Source organism: Coenobita brevimanus, chromosome 113 (assembly GCF_032717465.1).
Source record: "Coenobita brevimanus isolate Jiangsu-jjx chromosome 113, ASM3271746v2, whole genome shotgun sequence".
Taxonomy (NCBI): domain Eukaryota; kingdom Metazoa; phylum Arthropoda; class Malacostraca; order Decapoda; family Coenobitidae; genus Coenobita; species Coenobita brevimanus.
In genome coordinates, this window is record NC_137066.1 from 22,135,423 (window position 1) to 22,160,720 (window position 25,298).

Below are 25,298 nucleotides of genomic sequence, written 5' to 3' on the forward strand. Positions count from 1 at the left end.
TTGGATCGGGTCGAGGAAGCCAATCAGTGACCAACAAAAGCATAACACACGAGTTGTATCTTGAAATACAATACCTTAACACACCCATTTCCCACAGTTTCTCTCGTGGAATTGAGTAGTCCTGTATTACTGTGGTATTAAGTAATTATGGGAGATATTATATGCCTTTGTTATTGTAAGATCGTTGTTTCGTTTTGTCTTAAATCGCGATTCTGCCATACCACATTGGCCCTCTTCCATTCTCTTGGCACTTTTTGCAGAGAACACAGAATTTAACCGTGAATTTTATCTGCTAGTTGTTCTCTGCATCCCTTCAGTACCCAGTTAGTGATTCTGCCCAGCCCTGGAGTTTTCCTTACATCTTGAATTTCTAGTAATTTTTACACTTCGTTCACTTCCACTTTTACATCTTTTATCACAACAATTCTAGTCACTCCCTCCCCCTCCACGAAATCACTTTCTTAAGCGAAAACCTATTTGAAACTTTTGTTCATCATTTCAGCTTGCATTGCCGCATCTTTATAGACCTTTCCTTCTACTTTCAGTTTGTTGATTCCTTCCTTTTGTTTCAGTTTGCCATTAACAAACATATAATACAACTTGGGTTCTTGCTTACATTTGTCAAGTATACCTTTTTCAAAGTTCCTTTCTTCCACCCTACATATTCTTGTTTATTCATTTCTAGTTCTTGTATATTCTTCCTTTGTTCTAATATTACCTCTCTTTCTCCAGTTCCATGCCATGTCCCTCCTTTTTTTTTTTTTTTTTTTCCCCCCTTTCATACACCTTGGTGAGTGTAGCCTATACACTGTATATACACTGTATATGGCTAGTGAGGGAGTGATCGCCCTCTACCTACACAGATCAAAAGCCCTCGTGAGCAGGGGGGTGGTTGCTTTCTCAGGCAGAGGAACTCCTTGAGAGTGAAATGGCTGGGAAGCATGCCGGCACGTGACTGGCTACAGCATAGCTGGGTCTTTCGGGTGTGGGCAATCATGCAAGTTAGCTGCCTACTGCGACTGCAACACGATGGCGAGGTGTTCAGGAAGTTAGCCAAAGAAACCTTGATGGACTCTGAAAGAACAATAATGGCCCCCAGTCCCGTGCAGCCCTTAAATGGGCAGGGGGTGCTAAGAATCTCACGGTTGCCTCAATTACAATCTAATTCCTTTGTTAATGCAAAAAATACAATTAAAATTGGTAACTGGAATGTGAGAACTCTAAATCATGACAGTAAAATCGATGAGTTAGTGAAGGTTTTTCAAAATTACGGACTTGATATTTGTGCTCTGACAGAAACTAGATTAACTGGAGTCGATAAGTTGGAGTTGGAGGATGGTATACGTTTATTGATATCTGGCCAACAGGATGGAATGCATTATCAGGGAGTAGGATTGTTGCTGGGTTGTAAGGCAAATACGGCTTTATGTGAGTGGGATCCTATAGATGAGCGATTGTTATACGCACGGTTTAAATCAAATCATGGCAACATCAGTCTGTTTGTGTGTTATGCACCTACTAATGATGCACTCGATGAAAGGAAAGACACATTTTATGAAAAGTTGCAAGAAGGAGTAGGAGGGGTACCTAGACATGATGTTTTGATCTGCGTTGGAGACTTTAATGCAGTAATGGGCTGTTCAAATGAGGGATTTGAGGCATGTATGGGTAAGATGGGAGTTGGTAGTAGGATGAGTGAAAACGGAGTGAGGTTTGGAAGCTTCTGTCTAGCAAATGACTTAGTCATCGGGGGCACACTCTTTCAGCATTGCAATATACACGAGACAACTTGGGTGTTGCCGTGTGGAAAATACAAAAATCAGATTGATCACATCGCTATCAGTAGGAGGCATAGAAGTTCTCTGCTAGATGTTCATGTTAAACGGGGAGCGGATATTGGTAGTGACCATCAACTCAGCATTGCAAAAATAAGGTTTAAACTTAAAAATCAGAAGAAGGAAAAATCTGGTGTTGGTAGATACGATATTGTTAAGCTTAGAAGGGAAGGAGAAGAAAAGGAGGAATTCAGATTAGAATGCAGAAATAGGTTTTTGGTGTTGGAAACGTTGGAAGAGGAGGAGAGAAGTGTAGATGAGATGTGGGAGGATGTGAACAAAGTTTTGCATGAGACTGCTGAATGTACGATTGGAAGGAGACATAGATTCAGGAGAAAGAAATGGATATCAGAGGAAACGTGGGATATGATAAAAAAGAGAGGTGAGGCTAAATTGAGGAGTGAGATGCAATGCGTTGATGAACGAGAGATTGAATTAGCAAGAGCTGCGTACTGGAGTTTGAATTCAGAAGTAAGAAGGTTAGCTAGGAGAGATAAAAGAAGATGTGTGGATGAAAAGGTTGCAGAGACTGAAATCTTAATAAACAAAAATGGTGGACAGAGTCAAAGAATAGCATATGAATCGATTAGAGAACTGAGTGGTAATGCAGGTAAACGCAAGGAAATACCAGTTAGAGACAGGGAAGGAAATTTATTGACCAAAGATGGAGATATTAAAAATAGATGGAAAGAGCATTTTGAGAGTGTTCTTAATAGACCAATACCACCAGAAGAGGATATACCGTCTGCTCAGGAAGATTTAAATATAGAAACAGGAGAGTTGAGGCTTGCAGAAGTGGAGAAAGCAGTCAAACAGTTAAAGAATAATAAGGCACCAGGGGAGGTTGGTTTATTTCCAGAAATGTTTAAAGTGGAGGGGGATAGATTAATAATGATCTTGACCAAGCTATTCGATAAGATATGGGTGACGGGGTTACTACCATCAGTTTGGAAGAATGGTGTAATTGTTAAAGTTCTGAAGAAGGGAGACCTGAGTGAATGTGGTAATTGGAGAGGAATCTCTTTGTCACCGATAGCTTTGAAAGTTTTCAGTAGAGTGTTGTTAAATAGGTTGGAGCCGGTGGTTGAGGGTATTCTGAGGGATGAACAGGCTGGTTTTAGAAAGGGACGTGGCTGCAATGATCAGATCTTTATAGTTAGGCATTTGATGCAGCAAGTTAATGAAATGAGAGTACCGTTAAGTCTTTGTTTTGTTGATTTTGAAAAGGCTTTTGATAGTGTTTCGAGAGAGACTGTGGGGAAGATCATGAGACATTATGGAATACCAGAGGAGTTTGTGAGGGTCATTATGAACATGCATGAGGACACATATTGTAAAGTGATGGTTGGTGGTTGTCTGAGTGATTCGTTTGAAGTCAAGTCCGGAGTAATTCAAGGTGGTGTTCTATCGCCTTTACTATTTATATTGGTCATTGATTACATTATGAAACGCGTTGGAACAGAAACTGGTGCAGGTATACTTTTGGGAGAGAACAGGAAAGCTTTGGATTTAGATTATGCAGATGATATAGTTTTGATTTGTGATGGGCCAGAAGAGATGCAGAGAGTGTTGGACTGTTTGGTGAGTGAAGGTCGCAAGGTGGGTTTGGTTATTAATTGTGGAAAAACTGAAATAATCAATATGAATATGGAAAATGTGCAGGAATGTGTAATTAGAGGTATGGTTGTAAAGCAAGTTGATAGGTTTAAATATTTAGGTACTTATTTAGCCAAGGATGGTTCTTTGAACTTTGAATTCGAGGAAAGGTTAAAGAAGGCTAATCAGGCAATGGGAATGCTTAAAAATATTTGGAATAATAACAATTTTTCTGTGCATACAAAAATCAAACTTTATAAGGTAATGGTTAGGAGTATCTTAATTTATGGACACAAGTCTTGGTACAGCACAGTGCCTATGGAAAATAAATTCTTGGTGTTTGAAAACAAAGCACTTAGAAGAATATTAGGAGTTAAGTGGTGGGAAAGGATACCAAATAGTAGAATTAGAGAAATAACGGGAGTGCAGCCGGTCGATGAATATGTTAGGTTCTCACGATGGAAGTGGCTAGGACATGTGTATAGGAGACAGGGAATAGTACGAGGTACACCGGGGTGGGTGGCACTTGGTAGGAGAGGTAGAGGAAGGCCAAAAGAGACGTGGGTGAGGACAATGAGACGGGAAGCTGGAGATGAGTGTTGGGGAGATCTTGAGGAGTTAGCACAAGATAGGATGTGGTGGTGTGAGTTCATCGAGGCCCTATGCATCCCCGAGGGTGCCACAGGAAATGATTGATTGATTGATTGATGACTGCTATGATCGCTCCTCCTGTTTTTTCTTTTCAGTCTCTTCTCTGTAGTTGTATTTACCATCTCCCACATGGATATCAATATCCTTTCTTAGCTTGGTCTCTACGAAGCACATAATATCGGTCTCATTTACCGTCAAGAAATTGTTGATTTGCAGCATTGCTGAGGTTAAGCCATTTATGTTAGCATATTCCACATTCAATCATTTTACGTTGTTTTTTATTCTGTCGTTCTGCCTTCATAATATGTATGTATGTATGTGTGCGTGCACGCTTGTGTGAATAGAGGTGGGGTGATGATGATGATGGCGGTGGTTTTAATGTGGTATATTATGCCCTTTTTCTCTGTCTGTCTTTGCCTGTGGACTGGGCTGGCTGTAAGGGGTGATGGGGAGGCCAGGTTAAATGAAACAAACTTTATTGAATGTTATTTACAATTCAACATTGTTATCATCGTCATCATCCAGATCGGTTTTACCACCTAAAGATGTAGGTACATTCCAGGGAGCCAGAAAAATATCTCGAACGACAGCAGAGTCCCAATTTCGGGCAGAGGGAAGTAACCATCGTACAATAACACAAAGATTTAATTTTTCTGTTAATTATTCACCAGCATGTTAATATCTCTCAGTTGCACGGGAGAAACAGAGTGGGAAGTGGGTGCATTTAGCTAGTGGATTTCCACGTAGGTTCATTTGTTTACAACTCCTGTGTTGTACTTTTGTTGGTCGCTGGTAGAGCTAATCTAAGCCGACCCACATGACCCACGTCCCATACCAGCTGCTGCCTGCCTAAGCTGTTGTGTTAACTGTTGTTGTGTGGAGAAGCATTTATTTATTTATTTCCTTGCCCTTCATTTCATATAATAACTGAGTGTGCAGTTCCGCACTAACTTTATTGTGTGGTGTGGGAGCTTAATGCGAACAAGAGTAAGATTTGGACAGTCAGATAAAATGTGTTAGGTGTTACATGATGTGGGTAGTGTCTTTGTTGGACAGTGATTGAAAAACTAAAAATGCTAATGATGAGGGGGCAGTGAAATTCAAGTTTTCACATTAAGTGCAGCGAGTGTGAAAAGGGCTTTGTGACCGATGCTCGTTATTAACTGACCGACTCAGGGCCAGAAAATGTGTTTTGTTCGGTATGTGACGAGTCTACGTCTTGGTATAAGAAGTTAGGTAAGATAATTGTCAGCTCATTTCTTGTGAAGTATACTTTCATACAAATTATGCTGCTTGGCTGACTTGTTCAAAAATAGTTTCACAGTTTAGTGGCAAGCATAGGGCTAGATAAGAGGTTTTCAGGGCAAAATCTGAGTCTCAGAGACATTTACTTGACAACCTTAATAATGTGCAGAGGAAGACTATGAATCTTAAGGTGGCAAATCAGATGAAGAGGGAATATTGGGATATCAGTGTGTGAAGAATGTTGAAGGAAAGGTAGTGGTGGGCAGTGAGGGTATTCAAGATGCGTGGAGAGAGCATTACAACTGGTTGTTGAATGATGAGTTTGGGACAGGGAAGGTTTGGAGCCAGCAGATCCAGCGTTTGGCTGTTGGCCTTTGCTTGATGCTGCTACTGTGAGCAGGGCAATAGGAGGGATGCAGGTGGGGAAGGCAGCAACTGTGTCTGGGTTGACTGCTGAAATGGAGAAGGCCTCATGAGATATAGGAGTGAAGATAGTTACAGGTTTTATAAATATGATTATTTATGAGTGTGTTTTCCCAGATAATTGGCTGAATAGTATAATTGTATATGTGGACAAGAGAAGTGTGACAAGCCAAATGGTTTTCTGTACACCAGGAAACCATTTACTATGCTGGGTTGTAATCATATAAGCAAATTATGACACCTGGTGATTTAGTGGGTAATTAAGGCACTTCATTTGGATTGAGGCAGTGCAGGTTTATATCAGATGGGTGGTTGGGGTTTATTGCTCAAATAATGCCACTCAGGGATGAGTGAGGCTACTGACTCTCATCTTAAATGTCAGGTCCAACTTGCCTAGCCCCGGGCGCATTCGCTCCTCATGGGGCAACACAGGATTCAGTGTTGATGATGATGTACAAGGGGAATGGTGATGATCTGGAAAGAGGATATTATAGAGGCATAAAGATTTTGGAACAGATGTGAAGAAATGCCTTTGTTTATGAGTGAGATAATTTTGATCAAAAAGTGATAATTTTAACGTGTAGGATACGATAATATGGGTTTGGGAATCTGGCAACACTGCTCAACAGGAGACTGCTAGCTTCCCTCTTCCAGCACAATATTGCCACCGATAGATGAGTGTTATGTATGTTTCATATGTTTAATTAATGCCCATCTATGTACCTATAGCCCGACGGCCTAATCCCGCAAAGGGTGGCCGCACACAAAACGCCTCCAAGTCGCTCTGTCACCCACCATTTGACTACCCTCCCCCCAACTCACCCTCCCCTCCCTCATATATCTCTCAGCTCCATCCCTCCACCTCATCCTCGGTCTACCCCTCCCTCTCCCTCCCTCCACCTCACCTACATACACCCTCTTAGTCATTCTCCATTCTCTTCACATGTCCAAACCATCCATCCATCCATTGCCAGACGCCATGTATCCCAAATGGGGTGGCCAGTGGCTTAGAGTTAATTGTTTTACAGGGAGGGGCACTAATCCTCCACCAACCCCACTTGACGTAGGGATGCCAACGGCATCTGGTGTTCCCAGGCGGTCACCCATCCAAGTACTAACCAGATCCAACGTTGCTTAACTTCGCTGATCGGATGGGAAGCGGTGTACTCAACGTGGCATGGCCGTTGGTACCTCAGGTTATTTCTCCTAATCTTCTCAACCACATCCACATCCACCCCTCAACGTTCCTTCACTTCTTCATTCGTCAACGTGTCCCTCCACGTCACTGCACATACTCCTCTCAAGTAACTCATTTCCACTGCTCTTACTCTTGACTTGTTCCCCTTTTGCAAGATCCACGCCTTGCTTCCATTCGTCAGGGTAGGGATCAGAATACTATCATGGAGTTTCTTCTTAACTTCCATACTCACCTCCCTATTTCTCATCACTGCTTTCAGTGTACCAACAACCTGCCTTCCCTGCTGTACCGTTTCACGCACTTCATTCCCCAAAGTTCCATCCTTACTCATCACTTTACCGAAGTACTTGAATGCACTTACATTCTCCATATCCTCACCATCCAACCTCACTGCATACTCTGTGACTTCATTCCTCTCAAACACCATAACTTTACTTTTGTTTATATTAACTTTCCAATTCCTCTTCCTACACATTGTCCCAAATTCATTCACCAAATCTTGCAACTCCCATTCATCCTCACTCAACATACTGCATCATCAGGAAAGAGCAACACCGGAATCTTCCAAATCTCACCCTCATTCATTAGAGCCACCCCCACATCCACTGGCCTACCTTGCACCTCCTTTACAACCCCATCCATGTATATATTAAACAGCCATGGAGACATCACACAACTGTTTCAGTCCCACATTGATATTAAAGAACTCACTCAGCTCACCATCCACTCGCACCGTTGCCCTAGCTCCCTCGTACATACTCTTCACGGCACTCAACAATTTCCCCTCCACTCCATATATTCTTAATACCTTCCACATACCTTGCCTATCTATTCTGTCATAAGATTTTTCCAAGTCCATGAAGGCAGCATACACTTTCTTTCTCTTCTCTAGATACATCTCCACTAAACATCTTAGAACAAATAGCTTGGTCTCTTCGAAGCACATAATATCGGGGTCATTTACCGTCAAGAAATTGTTAATTTCCAGCATTGCTGAGGTTATGCCATTTATGTTAGCATATGCCACATTCAATCATTTTACGTTGTTTTTTATTCTGTCGTTCTGCCTTCATAATGTGTATGTATGTGTGTGTGCGTGGATGCTTGTGTGAATAGAGGTGGGGTGATGATGATGATGGTGGTGGTTTTAATGCGATATATTATGCCCTTTTTCTCTGTCTGTTTTGCCTGTGGACTGGGCTGGCTGTGAGGGGTGATGGGGAGGCCAGGTTAAATGAAACAAACTTTATTGAATGTTATTTACAATTGAACATTGTTATCATCATCATCATCTAGATCTGTTTTACCACCTAAAGATGTAGGTACATTCCAGGGAGCCATAAAAATATCTCGAACAATAGCAGAGTCCCAATTTCGGGCAGGAGGAAGTAACCATCGTGCAATAACACAATGATTTAATTTTTCTCTTAATTATTCACCCCCCCTGGGGGTAGGGGGGTTTTCAAGAATACTCCCCCAGTATCCCTGCTTGTCGTAAAAGGCGACTAAAAGGGTTGGCGGAGGGTTAGTGCCCCTTCTCGGAAAACAACTAGCTAAAAAAACAAACAAGAAGTCTCAGAGAAGGACTGACCAAACGTTGACGACCAAGGACCGGACAAAGGACATTGCAATTGGAACTTGGAATGTAAGGGGAGCAAATGATGAGGTGAAAGAGAGAGAGATTGTCCAGGTGCTTGAGGATGCGAAAGTGGATGGATGTGGAATTACTGAATTGAAATGGAAAGGAGAAAGTGTGAGAGAATGGGTGTATGGATGGGGTATATGTGCAGGAGTAGATGAGAATGAGAGGGCAAAGGAAGGAGTATTTGTAGTTGTGAGTAAAAGATGGAAGAGGAGCATAAGACAGTATGGAACAGTTGGGTCAAGGATTGTGTGGGTAAAGTTGAAAGTTGGAATACAAATGTGGGCGATTGTGTGTGTGAATGCACCAACGCAAGATCGTGCTAGAAGAGTGAGAGAAGAGTTCTGGACAAATGTATAAGTGTGCATGGAAAAGTTTGGAAGGAATGAGAGAGTGTTTTTGATTGGTGATATGAATGGTAAAGTTGGGAATGTGAAGGTGGATGGAATAGTTGGTGAGTGGGGTGTGCCTGCTGAGGTAGATGAGAATGGGAGTGCGTTAGTGGACATTTGTGCTGGGAGGGGGTTGGTGATAGCCAATACCCTCTTCAGGCATAAAATGATCCACAGGTATACATGGCGAGTGATGAGAAGGGTGGGTGGTGAACTGAATGAAAGGAAGGCAATGATTGATTATGTGTGTGTGGATGAAAGGATGCAAGAGTGTTTAGAGGTTGGGGGAGTGGACTTTCTGAACACTACTTGGTGGTGGCCAGAATTAGAATGCAAGTAAGATGGAAGAATATAAGAAGGGAAAGACGAGAGGAAGGAGTAGTTGCAAGGAGAGTGGAAAGGTTACAAGAGGATGAGAAAAAGGCAGAGTATAAGAGAGAAGTGGAGGAACGATTGGGCAAATATGAATTGGAGCAGATGGAGACGTGGAATTTGTGTGTAGAATATTTACAGAAGAAATATGTGCAGCATGTGATGTGGTGTGTGGAAGGAAGAGAAGACGGAGGGGGGTGCAAGGAACAGCGTGGTGGACTGAAGAGGTGAAACAGGCTGTGGCAAAAAAGAAGAAAGCATACAATGAATGGATGAGAAATAGGGGCGTGGAAGAAGTTGAGAGGCGGAAGAGAGAGTTATATGTGGAAAGGAAGAGAGAGGTGAAAAGATTAGTAAGAGAGAGTAAGAAGAGAGTGGATGAGGAATTTGGAAGGAATTTGAGTGTAAAGTGGAGGGACTGTAAGAAAATGTTCTGGAGAGAAGTGAAAAGAGTAAGACAGGGTGGAAGTGAAGTTAGCAGAGGAGTGAAAGATAAAAATGGTAGATTACTAGTGGAGAAGGGAGAAAAAGTGAGTAGATGGAGAGAACACTTTAAGGAATTGTTGAACGTAGAGGATGGAAGTAATGCGAGTATAAGTGGCTGCGGCATGGCTGGGAGAAGGAGGGAGGTGAGAAGACAGGAAGAAATCAGTAGGATAGAAGTTGTGGAAGCAATGAAGAAAGTTAAATCGGGGAAAGCCCCAGGAATTGATGGAGTGTGTGGTGAAATGCTGAAACATGGGGGAGAGATAGTAGTAGAATGGATGTGGAAGATGTGCAGATTGGCCTGGGAGGAAGGTAGAGTCCCGGAGGATTGGAAGTCAGGTATAATTATTCCCTTATACAAAGGAAAAGGGGAAAAAGAAGTGTGTGGTAATCATTAGGGCATTTGTCTTCTTAGTATAATAGGAAAAGTGTATGGTAGGATACTTATAGACAGAGTTAGAGAAAGAACAGAGAAATTAGTTGGAGAAGAACAGGGAGGCTTTAGTAAGGGAAGAGGTTGTGTAGATCAGATATTCATTCTTAGATCTTTAGTGGAAGAGTTTCTAGAGAAGGGAAAGAAGTTGTATGCGGCTTTCATGGATTTGGAGAAAGCATATGACAGGGTGGATAGACAAGGATTGTGGAAAGAGTTAAAAATATATGGAGTAGATGGGAAGTTGTTGAATGCTGTGAAGAGTATGTACGATGGCGCAAAGGCCGCAGTGCGTGTGGATGGTGAACTAAGTGAATTTTTCTATTTTAAGGTTGGGTTGAAACAGGGATGTGTCATGTCTCCATGGTTGTTCAATCTGTATATGGATGGGGTTATAAAGAGATATAGTGTAGGGCAGTGGATGTTCGAGTGGCCCTAATGAGAGAGGTCAGTGTTTGGAAACTCCTTGTACTGTTGTATGCAGATGATACTGTGTTAAGTGAAGATGAAGGTGAGCTGCAAGGCTTGGTGGATGTGTTTGGGAGAGTCTGTAAGAAACAGGATCTAAAGGTGAATGTAGGGAAGAGTAAAGTTATCCATGTTCTTCGAGAGAAGTGATGTCAGTGAATGTGCAGTGGGGTTGGATGTGGAAGAAATGAAAAATGTGAGTGTATTTAAATACTTGGGTAGTGTGATGAGTAAGGATGGAAGTTTAGAGGGTGAAGTGCTTGAAAGGATACAACAAGGAAGAAAAGTTGCTGGTTCCTTGAAAGCAGTGATAAGAAACAGGGAAGTGAGCATGGAATTGATAAAGCTACTTCATGACAGTATTGTGATACCAACTCTAACATATGCAAGTGGAGCTTGGACGTTGTTGGAGAGACGCAGGTCAAGAGTGAGAGCAGTGGAAATAAGTTATTTAAGAGGAGCCTGTGGAGTCACATGGAGAGACAGACTGACAAATGAAGAAGTGAAGGAGCGTTGTGGTGTGGATGTGGATGTGATAGGGAGTTTTAGGAGAAACACATTGAGGTGGTTTGGCCATGTGGAGAGGATAGAGAGTGAGAGATTGATGAGGAGAGTGTATGTGAGTAAGGTGGAAGGGGGAAAGAGGGAGGGGGAAGCTAAGGATGAGATGGAGGGATGGAATGGAGAAGTATACGAGAGAGGGGTGTGTTAGCTGGTATCAGGGCAATGAAATTCCGGGGACAAGTCAACGTGGAGGCGATTTGTTTGTGGCCACCCTGAATGGGATTCAGGCATCTGGCAAGAGATGTATAGACCCATTTCCAGTATTGTACATTTTTTTGCGTTGAATTTTTATTTCCCTCATGTGGCTCCAATCATGATTCCTATCCAGGTTCTCCTGCAGCATTTTACAGTCTTATTCAACTTGTACTTTCCTCATGATCTTCACATCATCAGCAAAGAGACTTGCATTACTGTCCTTTATTAATGTTCTCATTAGTCAGTCTCACAAGAAGTCTGTCAACCACTCCAGAAAGTTCCCGTTCAGTCCTGTGTGCTCCAATTTCCACATTAGTTGCAATGGGTTACCTTGTGAAAGGCTTTCTCAAGATCTAAATACACACTGTTCACTCAACTACCCCTTTCCTATAGCACGTCTATCACCCTTGAGTAGAAGCTCAACAGGTTGGAAACACACACCTTTCACATCTGAATCCAAACTAACATTCTTCCAAAATCTCCATCTCCTCCAGATATTTTATCCATCTGTCTTTCATGATTCTCTCGAACAATTTTGCGTCTATGGTGGCCAAGAACACTGGTTTATGATTCAGAGGTTCTTGCTTGTTTCCTCCCTTACAAATTGGTACAGCACAGTCTTCGTACAGCACGAGATAGGTTATGCAGAACCTCGTGCAAAATCAAATTAGCGCTGAAACGTGACATATATTTACATGTAAAGTAGGGGTTTAGGTTCTAGGAGCCTCATGTTTTTCGTTAAAAATATAGATAGATTATTACAAATACGCCTGCCTTAAGACAGCCAAGACAGTGTGTTTAGATACGATCTCACCGATTGGACACATCAGTGCATACTGCTTTCTAACCTGACTGATTAGTATTGCCCCCTAATACTCCCCATAAAAATTTGAATCACCAAAGATTGCCACTAAGCCTCTTGAATGTCCTCATTACCAATCAAGGAAAAAACTTTTGACCTAATCAACTCGTGAACAATGGCATACCAGCATCAGGCATATTTCACCAGGATTACTTTTGGCGCTTTAAAAAAAAAAAAAAAAAAAAAGCAGTGTGAAACTATTTTTGAAAGCCATTAGTGGTCAACAGTAAAGGAAACAAAATGCTATGAAGAAGTTGTCATCATCGAGTGATTGCGTATTTCTCACTTCTCAGAGACAGTACACGAATGCAGTAATCGTGAATAATAAGCAAGTCAGCAAAGCAGTATTATTTGTATGGCAGCATAATTCACAGGAACTGAACCCACGTTATTTTTACCTAACTCTGTATGTAAACACCTAGTGTCTTGACATATCGTAAGATGCGAATTATCTCAACCAAAGATCATCAGTTCACGACAAACGTCAGGCACAAAACCCTCTCCCCCCCTTTTTCTTTTTACATGCTGCACTAAAGGTGAAAACCTGAATTTTGCTGCTCCTTCATCATTAACTTTTTTTTTTTTCCAACAAAGAGAACTATCCACATCGTAAACACACCTGAGTCATATCTGTCTGATCATTTGCATTTAAGCTCCCACACCACATGCCACTTTGTCCAACAATTTTAGTTTCATTTTGAATAAATGCTTTTCTTGTGTTCATAGCACTTTCATGGTGTTTAGGCATAACTAAAGTTACTTTGAAAGTATGTGCTCGGAGTTCTGAGAGGAAATGAGGAGCAAGGAATAAAGCAAATAAACTTCTGATCACAGTGACTGTCTACACAACACTGAGGCAGGCTGTGGCAGGTGATATGTGACATGGGTCACGTGGGTTGGAACGGGTCGAGGAAGCCAATCAGTGACCAACAAAAGCATAACACACGAGTTGTATCTTGAAATACAATACCTTAACACACCCATTTCCCACAGTTTCTCTCGTGGAATTGAGTAGTCCTGTATTACTGTGGTATTAAGTAATTATGGGAGAAATTATATGCCTTTGTTATTGTAAGATCGTTGTTTCGTTTTGTCTTAAATCGCGATTCTGCCATACCACATTGGCCCTCTTCCATTCTCTTGGCACTTCTTCCAGAGAACACAGAATTTAACCGTGAATTTTATCAGCCAGTTGTTCTCTGCATCCCTTCAGTACGCAGTTAGTGATTCTGCCCAGCCCTGGAGTTTTCCTTACATCTTGAATTTCCATTAATTTATACACTTCCTTCACTTCCACTTTTACATCTTTTATCACAACAATTCTAGTCACTCCCTCCCCCTCCACGAAATCACTTTCTTAAGCGAAAACCTATTTGAAACTTTTGTTCATCATTTCAACTTGCATTGCCGCATCTTTATAGACCTTTCCTTCTACTTTCAGTTTGTTGATTCCTTCCTTTTGTTTCAGTTTGCCATTAACAAACATATAATACAACTTGGGTTCTTGCTTACATTTGTCAAGTATACCTTTTTCAAAGTTCCTTTCTTCCACCCTACATATTCTTGTTTATTCATTTCTAGTTCTTCTATATTCTTCCTTTGTTCTAATATTACCTCTCTTTCTCCAGTTCCATGCCATGTCCCTCCCTTTTTTTTTTTTTTCCCCCTTTCATACACCTTGGTGAGTGTAGCCTATTCACTGTATATACACTGTATATGGCTAGTGAGGGAGTGATCGCCCTCTACCTACACAGATCAAAATCCCTCGGGAGCAGGGGGGTGGTTGCTTTCTCAGGCAGAGGAACTCCTTGAGAGTGAAATGGCTGGGAAGCATGCCGGCACGTGACTGGCTACAGCATAGCTGGGTCTTTCGGGTGTGGGCAATCATGCAAGTTAGCTGCCTAATGCGAATGCAACACAATGGCGAGGTGTTCAATAAGTTAACCAAAGAAACCTTGATGGACTCTGGAAGAACAATAATGGCCCCCAGTCCCGTGCAGCCCTTAAATGGGCAGGGGGTGCTAAGAATCTCACGGTTGCCTCAGTTACAATCTAATTCCTTTGTTAATGCAAAAAATACAATTAAAATTGGTAACTGGAATGTGAGAACTCTAAATCATGACAGTAAAATCGATGAGTTAGTGAAGGTTTTTCAAAATTACGGACTTGATATTTGTGCTCTGACAGAAACTAGATTAACTGGAGTCGATAAGTTGGATTTGGAGGATGGTATACGTTTATTGATATCTGGCCGACAGGATGGAATGCATTATCAGGGAGTAGGATTGTTGCTGGGTTGTAAGGCAAATTTTGATTTTGAAAAGGCTTTTGATAGTGTTTCGAGAGAGACTGTGGGGAAGATCATGAGACATTATGGAGTACCAGAGGAGTTTGTGAGGGTCATTATGAACATGCATGAGAACACATTTTGTAAAGTGATGGTTGGTGGTTGTCTGAGTGATTCGTTTGAAGTCAAGTCCAGAGTAATTCAAGGTGGTGTTCTATCGCCTTTACTATTTATATTGGTCATTGATTACATTATGGAACGCGTTGGAACAGAAACCGGTGCAGGTATACTTTGGGGAGAGAACAGGAAAGTTTTGGATTTAGATTATGCAGATGATATAGTTTTGATTTGTGATGGGCCAGAAGAGATGCAGAGAGTGTTGGACTGTTTGGTGAGTGAAGGTCGCAAGGTGGGTTTGGTTATTAATTGTGGAAAAACTGAAATAATCAATATGAATATGGAAAATGCGCAGGAATGTGTAATTGGAGGTATGGTTGTAAAGCAAGTTGATAGGTTTAAATATTTAGGTACTTATTTAGCCAAGAATGGTTCTTTAAACTTTGAATTCGAGGAAAGGTTAAAGAAGGCTAATCAGGCAATGGGAATGCTTAAAAATATTTGGAATAATAACAATTTTTCTATGCATACAAAAATCAAACTTTATAAGGTAATGGTTAGGAGTATCTTAATTTATGGACACGAGTCTTGGTACAGCACAGTGCCTATGGAAAATAAATTCTTGGTGTTTGAAAACAAAGCACTTAGAAGAATATTAGGAGTTAAGTGGTGGGAAAGGATACCAAATAGTAGAATTAGAGAAATAATGGGAGTGCAGCCGGTCGATGAATATGTTAGGTTCTCACGATGGAAGTGGCTAGGACATGTGTATAGGAGACAGGGAATAGTACGAGGTACACCGGGGTGGGTGGCACTTGGTAGGAGAGGTAGAGGAAGGCCAAAAGAGACGTGGGTGAGGACAATGAGACGGGAAGCTGGAGATGAGTGTTGGGGAGATCTTGAGGAGTTAGCACAAGATAGGATGTGGTGGTGTGAGTTCATCGAGGCCCTATGCATCCCCGAGGGTGCCACAGGAAATGATTGATTGATTGATTGATGACTGCTATGATCGCTCCTCCTGTTTTTTCTTTTCAGTCTCTTCTCTGTAGTTGTATTTACCATCTCCCACATGGATATCAATATCCTTTATTAGCTTGGTCTATACGAAGCACATATTATCGGGCTCATTTACCGTCAAGAAATTGTTGATTTGCAGCATTGCTGAGGTTAAGCCATTTATGTTAGCATATTCCACATTCAATCATTTTACGTTGTTTTTTATTCTGTCGTTCTCCCTTCATAATGGGTATGTATGTATGTGTGCATGCACGCTTGTGTGAATAGAGGTGGGGTGATGATGATGATGATGGCGGTGGTTTTAATGTGGTATATTATGCCCTTTTTCTCTGTCTGTCTCTGCCTGTGGACTGGGCTGGCTGTAAGGGGTGATGGGGAGGCCAGGTTAAATGAAACAAACTTTATTGAATGTTATTTACAATTCAACATTGTTATCATCGTCATCATCCAGATCTGTTTTACCAACTAAAGATGTAGGTACATTCCAGGGAGCCAGAAAAATATCTCGAACGACAGCAGAGTCCCAATTTCGGGCAGAGGGAAGTAACCATCGTGCAATAACACAAAGATTTAATTTTTCTGTTAATTATTCACCAGCATGTTAATATCTCTCAGTTGCACGGGAGAAACAGAGTGGGAAGTGGGTGCATTTAGCTAGTGGATTTCCACGTAGGTTCATTTGTTTACAACTCCTGTGTTGTACTTTTGTTGGTCGCTAGTAGAGTTGTTTAATCTAAGCCGACCCACATGACCCACGTCCCATACCAGCTGCTGCCTGCCTAAGCTGTTGTGTTAACTGTTGTTGTGTGGAGAAGCATTTATTTATTTATTTCCTTGCCCTTCATTTCATATAATAACTGAGTGTGCAGTTCCGCACTAACTTTATTGTGTGGTGTGGGAGCTTAATGCGAACAAGATTAAGATTTGGACAGTTAGATAAAATGTGTTAGGTGTTACATGATGTGGGTAGTGTCTTTGTTGGACAGTGATTGAAAAACTAAAAATGTTAATGATGAGGGGGCAGTGAAATTCAAGTTTTCACATTAAGTGCAGCGAGTGTGAAAAGGGCTTTGTGACCGATGCTCGTTATTAACTGACCGACTCAGGGCCAGAAAATGTAGTTTGTTCGGTATTTGACGAGTCTGCGTCTTGGTATAAGAAGTTAGGTAAGATAATTGTCAGCTCATTTCTTGTGAAGTATACTTTCATACAAATTGTGCTGCTTGGCTGACTTGTTCAAAAATAGTTTCACAGTTTAGTGGCAAGCATAGGGCTAGATAAGAGGTTTTCAGGGCAAAATCTGAGTCTCAGAGACATTTACTTGACAACCTTAATAATGTGCAGAGGAAGACTATGATACTTAAGGTGGCAAATCAGATGAAGAGGGAATATTGGGATATCAGTGTGTGAAGAATGTTGAAGGAAAGGTAGTGGTGGGCAGTGAGGGTATTCAAGATGCGTGGAGAGAGCATTACAACTGGTTGTTGATGATGAGTTTGGGACAGGGAAGGTTTGGAGCCAGCAGATCCAGCGTTTGGCTGTTGGCCTTTGCTTGATGCTGCTACTGTGAGCAGGGCAATAGGAGGGATGCAGGTGGGGAAGGCAGCAACTGTGTCTGGGTTGACTGCTGAAATGGAGAAGGCCTCATGAGATATAGGAGTGAAGATAGTTACAGGTTTTATAAATATGATTATTTATGAGTGTATTATCCCAGATAATTGGCTGAATAGTATAATTGTATATGTGGACAAGAGAAGTGTGACAAGCCAAATGGTTTCCTGTACACCAGGAAACCATTTACTATGCTGGTTGGTAATCATATAGGCAAATTATGGCACCTGGTGATTTAGTGGGTAATTAAGGCAGTCCATTTGGATTGAGGTAGTACAGGTTTATATCAGATGGGTGGTTGGGGTTTATTGCTCAAGTAATGCCACTCAGGGATGAGTGAGGCTGCTGACTCTCATGTTAAATGTCAGGTCCAACTTGCCTAGCCCCGGATACTTTCGCTCCTCATGGGGCAACACAGGATTCAGTGTTGATGATGATGTACAAGGGGAATGGTGATGATCTGGTAAGAGGATATTATAGAGGCATAAAGATTTTGGAACAGATGCGAAGAAATGCCTTTGTTTATGGGTGAGATAATTTTGATCAAAAAGTGATAATTTTAACGTTCCTGGTACGATAATATGGGTTTGGGAATCTGGCAACACTGCTCAGCAGGAGACTGCTAGCTTCCCTCTTCCAACACAATATTACCACCGATAGATGAGTGTTATGCATGTTTCATATGTTTAATTAATGCCCATCTATGTACCTATAGCCCGACGCCCTAATCCCGCAATGGGTGGCCACAGACAAAACGCCTCCAAGTCGCTCTGTCATCCACCATTTGACTACCCTCCCCCCCAACTCACCCTCCCCTCCCTCATATATCTCTCAACTCCATCCCTCCACCTCATCCTCGGTCTACCCCTCCCTCTCCCTCCCTCCACGTCACCTACATACACCCTCTTAGTCATTCTCCATTCTGTTCACATGTCCAAACCACCTCAGGTTATTTCTCCTAATCTTCTCAACCACATCCACATCCACCCCACAACGTTCCTTCACTTCTTCATTCGTCAACCTGTCACTCTACATACTCCTCTGAAGCAACTCATTTCCACTGCTCTTACTCTTGACTTGTTCCCCTTTTGCATGATCCACGCCTTGCTTGCATACGTCAGGGTAGGGATCACAATACTGTCATGGAGTGACTTCTTAACTTCCATACTCACCTCCCTATTTCTCATCACTGCTTTCAGTGTACCAACAACCTGCCTTCCCTGCTGTACCCTTTCACGCACTTCATTCCCCAAAGTTCCATCCTTACTCATCACACTACCCAAGTACTTGAATGCACTCACATTCTCCATATCCTCACCATCCAACCTCACTGCACACTCTGTGACTTCATTCCTCTCAAACACCATAACTTTACCTTTGTTTACACTAACTTTCCAGTTCCTCCTCCTACACACTGTGTCAAATTCATTCACCAAATCTTGGAACTCCCATTCATCCTCACTCAACATACTGCATCATCAGCAAACAGCAACACCGGAATCTTCGAAATCTCACCCTCATTCATTAGAGCCACCCCCACATGCACTGCCCTACCTTGCACCTCCTTTACAACCCCATCCATGTATATATTTAACAGCCATGGAGACCTCACACAACTGTTTCAGTCCCACATTGACATTAAAGAACTCACTCAGCTCACCATCCACTCGCACCGTAGCCCTAGCTCCCTCGTACATACTCTTCACAGCACTCAACAATTTCCCCTCCACTCCATATACTGTATTATGATCAATATCTAATGCCATGTACTGTGGCAAGACTGAAACGATCTAATGCCATGTACTGTGGTAAGACTGAAACGATCTATTGCCATGTACTGTGGTAAGACTGAAACGATCTAATGCCATGTACTGTGGTAAGACTGAAACGATCTAATGCCATGTACTGTGGTAAGACTGAAACGATCTAATGCCATGTACTGTGGTAAGACTGAAACGATCTAATGCCATGTACTGTGGTAAGACTGAAACGATCTAATGCCATGTACTGTGGTAAGACTGAAACGATCTAATGCCATGTACTGTGGTAAGACTGAAACGATCTAATGCCATGTACTGTGGTAAGACTGAAACGATCTATTGCCATGTACTGTGGCAAGACTGAAACGATCTAATGCCATGTACTGTGGTAAGACTGAAACGATCTATTGCTATGTACTGTGGTAAGACTGAAACGATCTATTGCCATGTACTGTGGTAAGACTGAAACGATCTATTGCCATGTACTGTGGTAAGACTGAAATGATCTAATGCCATGTACTGTGGTATGACTGAAACGATCTAATGCCATGTACTGTGGTAAGACTGAAACGATCTAATGCCATGTACTGTGGTAAGACTGAAACGATCTAATGCCATGTACTGTGGTAAGACTGAAACGATCTAATGCCATGTACTGTGGTAAGACTGAAATGATCTAATGCAGGGGTTCTTAACCTGGGGTCCGTGAAGGTCAGAATTATTGAGAACAATGTAGCGAGATTGCGTGATGCCGTTTGGCATCATTAACTTAAAAAAACATACAAAGAAACTCGAAGTCTTTAAGAATTCTGGTGTTCGTTGATACATGCCTACCCTCGTTTGGCAAAGCGAGCTATGGGTGCTGTGATTCCATTTGCAACTACATACCATTGCGAGTCGGATTTCAGCACTTGTTTCTATCAAAATGATAAGTCAAAATCAACTGGATGTCAACGATGACATGCATGTTGCCTTGTGAAAGACCACTCCACAATTTCATCTTATTCAAGCCAAACAGCAACAAAAACTTTCTCATTGAAATGAATTTTGGAACAGACTTAAAGTTTTTTGTTTTGTTTAATTTGCTCAAGTTGGATGTACAGTATTTCATTTTTTCGAATGGCCATTAGTTTTTGCATGAAAAAGAGTGAGAAGCATAATTCTTTTGTAAAGACTGTTTTATACTTTGTGATATACTGCGTGAGGTAGTTTTCAATAAAAACTACCCCTGGGGGTAGGGGGGTTTCAAGAATACTCCCCCAGTATCCCTGCTTGTCGTACGAGGCGACTAAAAGGGTTGGTGGTGGGTTAGTGCCCCACCTCGTAAAAAGAACTAACTAAAAAAGCAAATAAAGCGCCTCGGACCCGGACGGACCATACATTGACGACTAAGGAACGGACAAAGGACATTCTGAGGGTAGGAACATGGAATGTGAGAGGAGTGAATGATGAAGTGAAAGAGAGAGAGATTGTCCAGGTGCTTGAGAATGCAAAAGTGGATATATGTGGATTGACTGAAACCAAATGGGAAGGTGAAAGGATGAGAGAATGGGAATACGGTGTAGGTATATGTGTGGGAGTCAGTGAGAATGAGAGGGCAAGGGAGGGAGTATGTCTGATGATAAACAAGAAGTGGAAGGAGAATATAAGAGAGTATGGAACAGTTGGTGCAAGGATTGTATGGGTGAGGATGAAAGTGGGTATACAAGCGTGGGCGATTGTATGTGTGTATGCTCCAACAGAGGATCGAGTGGCAAGAGTGAAAGATGAGTTTTGGGTGAGAGTAGAAGCATGTATGGACAAGTTTGAGAGGGGCGAGAGAGTGCTGTTGATTGGAGACATGAATGGCAAAGTTGGGAATGTACGAGTGGATGGAGTGGTTGGTCAGAGGGGTGTGCCAGCTGAAGTAGATGGGAATGGTAGTGCTTTGGTGGACATCTGTGCTGGTAAGGGGTTGGCAATAGCCAACACCTACTTTCATCATAAGATGATCCACCGGTATACATGGAGAGTAATGAGGAGGATGGATGGTGAACTTGTTGAACGAAAGGCAATGATAGACTACGTGTGTGTGGATGAGCGAATGAGAAGACAAGTGTTGGATGCAAGGGTGTGGAGAGGGTGGGGGAATGGAGTCTCGGACCATCACTTAGTGATGGCCAAGGTAGAGCTGCAAAGAAAGTGGTTGAGGAGACGAAGGGAAAGACAGGAGGAAGCAGCTCCTGTGAGAAGAGTGGAGAAATTGCAAGATAGTGAGAAAATGACAGAGTATAAGAGCATAGTGGAAGAAAGATTGGGAAGGTATGAGCTAGAGCAGATGAAAGGGGTGGAAGACGTATGTAAGATATTCACGGAAGAGATAAGCGCAGCGTGTCAGGCGGTTTGTGGAGTGAGGAGGAGATGCAAGGGTGTGCAAGGGACAGCATGGTGGAATGATGAGGTGAAACGAGCTGTGGAACAAAAGAAGAAGGCATATGGTGAATGGTTGGCGAGTAGAGGTAGGGGAGAAGATGAGAGAGAGGAGAGAGAGGTATATGTGAGCAGGAGAAGGGAGGTTAAGAGACTGGTGAAGGAGAGTAAGAAGAAAGTGGATGAAGAGTTTGGGAGGAATCTGAGTGTGAAATGGAGGGAGAGTAAGAAATTGTTTTGGAAGAAGGTAAAGAAAGTAAGGCAGTGTGAAAGGGGAAATAGTAGAGGAGTGAAAGATAGGAATAATAGATTGTTGGTGGAGAAGAGAGAGAAATTGAGGAGATGGAAGGAGCACTTTGAGGATTTGTTGAATGTAGAGAGTGAGAGCAGTGTGAGTATAAGTGGTTGGGGAATGGCTGGGAGAAGAAGAGATGAGAGGAAGGAGGAAGAGATCAGTAGGTCCGAAGTAGTGGAAGCGATGAAGAAGATTAAGCTGGGAAAGGCCCCAGGAATTGATGGAGTGTGTGGTGAAATGCGTAGGTATGGGGGTGAGATTGTTGTGGAGTGGATATGGAAGTTGTGTAGATTGGCTTGGGAAGAGGGAAGGGTTCCAGAGGACTGGTAATCAGGTATAATTGTTCCTCTGTATAAAGGAAAAGGGGAGAGAGAAGTATGTGGTAACCATAGGGGTATTTGCCTTCTTAGTGTAACTGGTAAAATATATGGTAGAATACTCATTGATAGGGTTAGGCATATGACAGAGGAGCTAGTTGGAGAAGAACGAGGGGGATTTAGGAAGGGAAAAGGGTGTGTAGATCAGATATTTGTTCTAAGATGTTTAGTGGAGAAGTATCTAGAGATGGGAAGGAAAGTGTATGCTGCCTTCATGGACTTGGAGAAAGCTTATGACAGAATAGATAGGCAAGGTATGTGGAAGGTATTACGAATATATGGAGTGGAGGGGAAATTGTTGAGTGCTGTGAAGAGCATGTACGAGGGAGCTAGGGCTACGGTGCGAGTGGATGGTGAGCTGAGTGAGTTCTTTGATCTCAATGTGGGACTGAAACAGGGGTGTGTGATGTCTCCATGGCTGTTTAATATATATATGGATGGGGTTGTAAAGGAGGTGCAAGGTAGGGCAGTGGATATGGGGGTGGCCCTAATGAATTAGGGTGAGATTTGGAAGCTTCCTGTGTTGCTGTTTGCTGATGATACAGTATTGTTGAGTGAAGATGAATGGGAGTTGCAAGGTTTGGTGAATGAATTTGGGACAGTGTTTAGGAGGAGGAAGCTGAAAGTTAATGTAAACAAAAGTAAAGTTATGGTGTTTGAGAGGAATGAAGTCACAGAGTGTGCAGTGAGGTTGGATGGTGAGGATATGGAGAATGTGAGTGCATTCAAGTACTTGGGTAGTGTGATGAGTAAGGATGGAACTTTGGGGGATGAAGTACGTGAAAGGGTACAGCAGGGAAGAAAGGTTGTTGGTACACTGAAAGCAGTGATGAGAAATAGGGAGGTGAGTATGGAAGTTAAGAAGTCACTGCATGATGGTATTGTGATCCCTACCCTGACATATGGAAGCGAGGCGTGGACCTTGCAAGAGGGGAACAAGTCAAGAGTGAGAGCAGTGTAAATGAGTTACTTGAGAGGAGCATGTGGAGTGACGTGGAGGGACAGGTTGACGAATGAAGAAGTGAAGGAACGTTGTGGGGTAGATGTGGATGTGGTTGAAAAGATTAGGAGAAATACACTGAGGTGGTTTGGACATGTGGAGAGAATGGAGAATGAAAGACTGACTAAGAGGGTGTATGTAGGTGAGGTGGAGGGAGGGAGAGGGAGGGATAGACCGAGGATGAGGTGGAGGGATGGAGTTGAGAGGTATATGAGGGAGGGGGAGGTGAGTTGGGGGGAGGGGAGTCAAATGGTGGGTGACAGAGTGACTTGGAGGCGTTTTGTCTGCGGCCACCCTTTGCGGGATTAGGGCGTCGGGCTATAGATAGATAGATAGATAGATATTTATTGCATGCAAAATGCTACGATTGTGCTCATGTGCATTTTTGTAGGGAAACGGTTCATAGTGTTCACCAGATTCTCGAAGGGGTCCGTGACTCAAAAAGAGATAAGAACCACTGATCTAATTCCATGTACACTTGAAAACAGTTATTTTTCCCCCTTATTAGCTGGAGTCGTGGCCAGTGAGTGACTAGCCGTTCAAGCGCCCCACATCCAAAGCCACAACCCCAAGACCAGTGTAGGCATTGTTGGACAATTGTGAAACGACCCTGGCGATGTTACAGTGTGTCATGATTGTTGTTATAGACTATCAGAACCAGTGGGGGTAAATATATAAAGGTATTTAATGTGTAATTCTGTGGTGTTACGCACAACATATGGGAAAGGCACGAAAATGAAAGAAGACCTACAATGTATTATGTGTTATTGTCTATATACCTATGTCCTGTATTGTAATGTTACAAATAAGTCAAGTCAAGAGCATCTGTGACTTAAACTGCCACGTTAATATGAATTAATAATTGTCGATAACTACACATAACCTGTGTTAATGATAAATAACTGCATGTCTTTTTAACATAACCTGTGTTAATGATAAATAACCGCATGTCTTTTTAACATAACCTGTATTAATGATAAATAACCGCATGTCTTTTTAACATAACCTGTGTTAATGATAAATAACCGCATGTCTTTTTAACATAAGGTCCAACTTGCTGTGCTTATGTCACATAACAGCTTACAACAGGATGAAATAGTTGGCAGGTCTACCGAAGTATTTTATGCTATTGATTTGTTGGTGGTTAATACAAAGGTGTATGACAATATTAATATGACCAATACCTGACTGATCATTTCATCACTATCTTTGTTTATACTGGTTAAGAAAGGGTGGGAATGGGGGACGAGAGGATAAAAGGGGCATATGGTGGAGACAGGAACCCAGAGAGATGAATGGTGGATTAGAGAGCAAGAATGTATGAGAAAAGACATCATATCTTTTAACAGGTGCTGTTGAGTATATTTGTTTTTAACATAATAATATCGGATGTAAGTATATATAGAATAACACATAATACATTGTAAGACTTTTTTCATTTTCGTGCCTTTGCCATATCTTGTGGATAAAACCACAGTATTACACATTAAATACCTATATATATTTACCCCTACTGGTTCTGAAGTCTATAACAACAATCATGACACTCTGTAACATCGCCAGCTTTGGTCGTTCCGCATCTGCCTAAGAACGCTTACACTGTGGGTTGTGGTAGTGGTATTGAATGTGGTGTGCTCGATCGTCCAGTTGCTCACTGTCCGCGACTACGGCTAATAAGGGGGGGATAATTCCTGTTTTTGGGTGTACTGTGGCAAGACTGAAACGATCTAATGCCATGTACTGTGGTAAGACTGAAACGATCTAATGCCATGTACTGTGGTAAGACTGAAACGATCTAATGCCATGTACTGTGGCAAGACTGAAACGATCTAATGCCATGTACTGTGGCAAGACTGAAACGATCTAATGCAATGTACTGTGGTAAGACTGAAACGATCTAATGCCATGTACTGTGGTAAGACTGAAATGATCTAATGCCATGTACTGTGGTAAGACTGAAACGATCTAATGCCATGTACTGTGGTAAGACTGAAATGATCTAATGCCATGTACTGTGGCAAGACTGAAACGATCTAATGCCATGTACTGTGGTAAGACTGAAA

At 42.1% G+C, this 25,298-nt stretch overlaps 1 non-coding gene across 1 annotated transcript; it reads right to left on the reverse strand.

The window, feature by feature from the left end:
- Window positions 1–6,820: 6,820 nt before the first annotated feature.
- LOC145418371 (5S ribosomal RNA) lies at window positions 6,821–6,939 on the reverse strand. The gene has a single exon (XR_013900688.1). It is a non-coding gene; the product is annotated as a 5S ribosomal RNA (ribosomal RNA).
- Window positions 6,940–25,298: the final 18,359 nt, after the last annotated feature.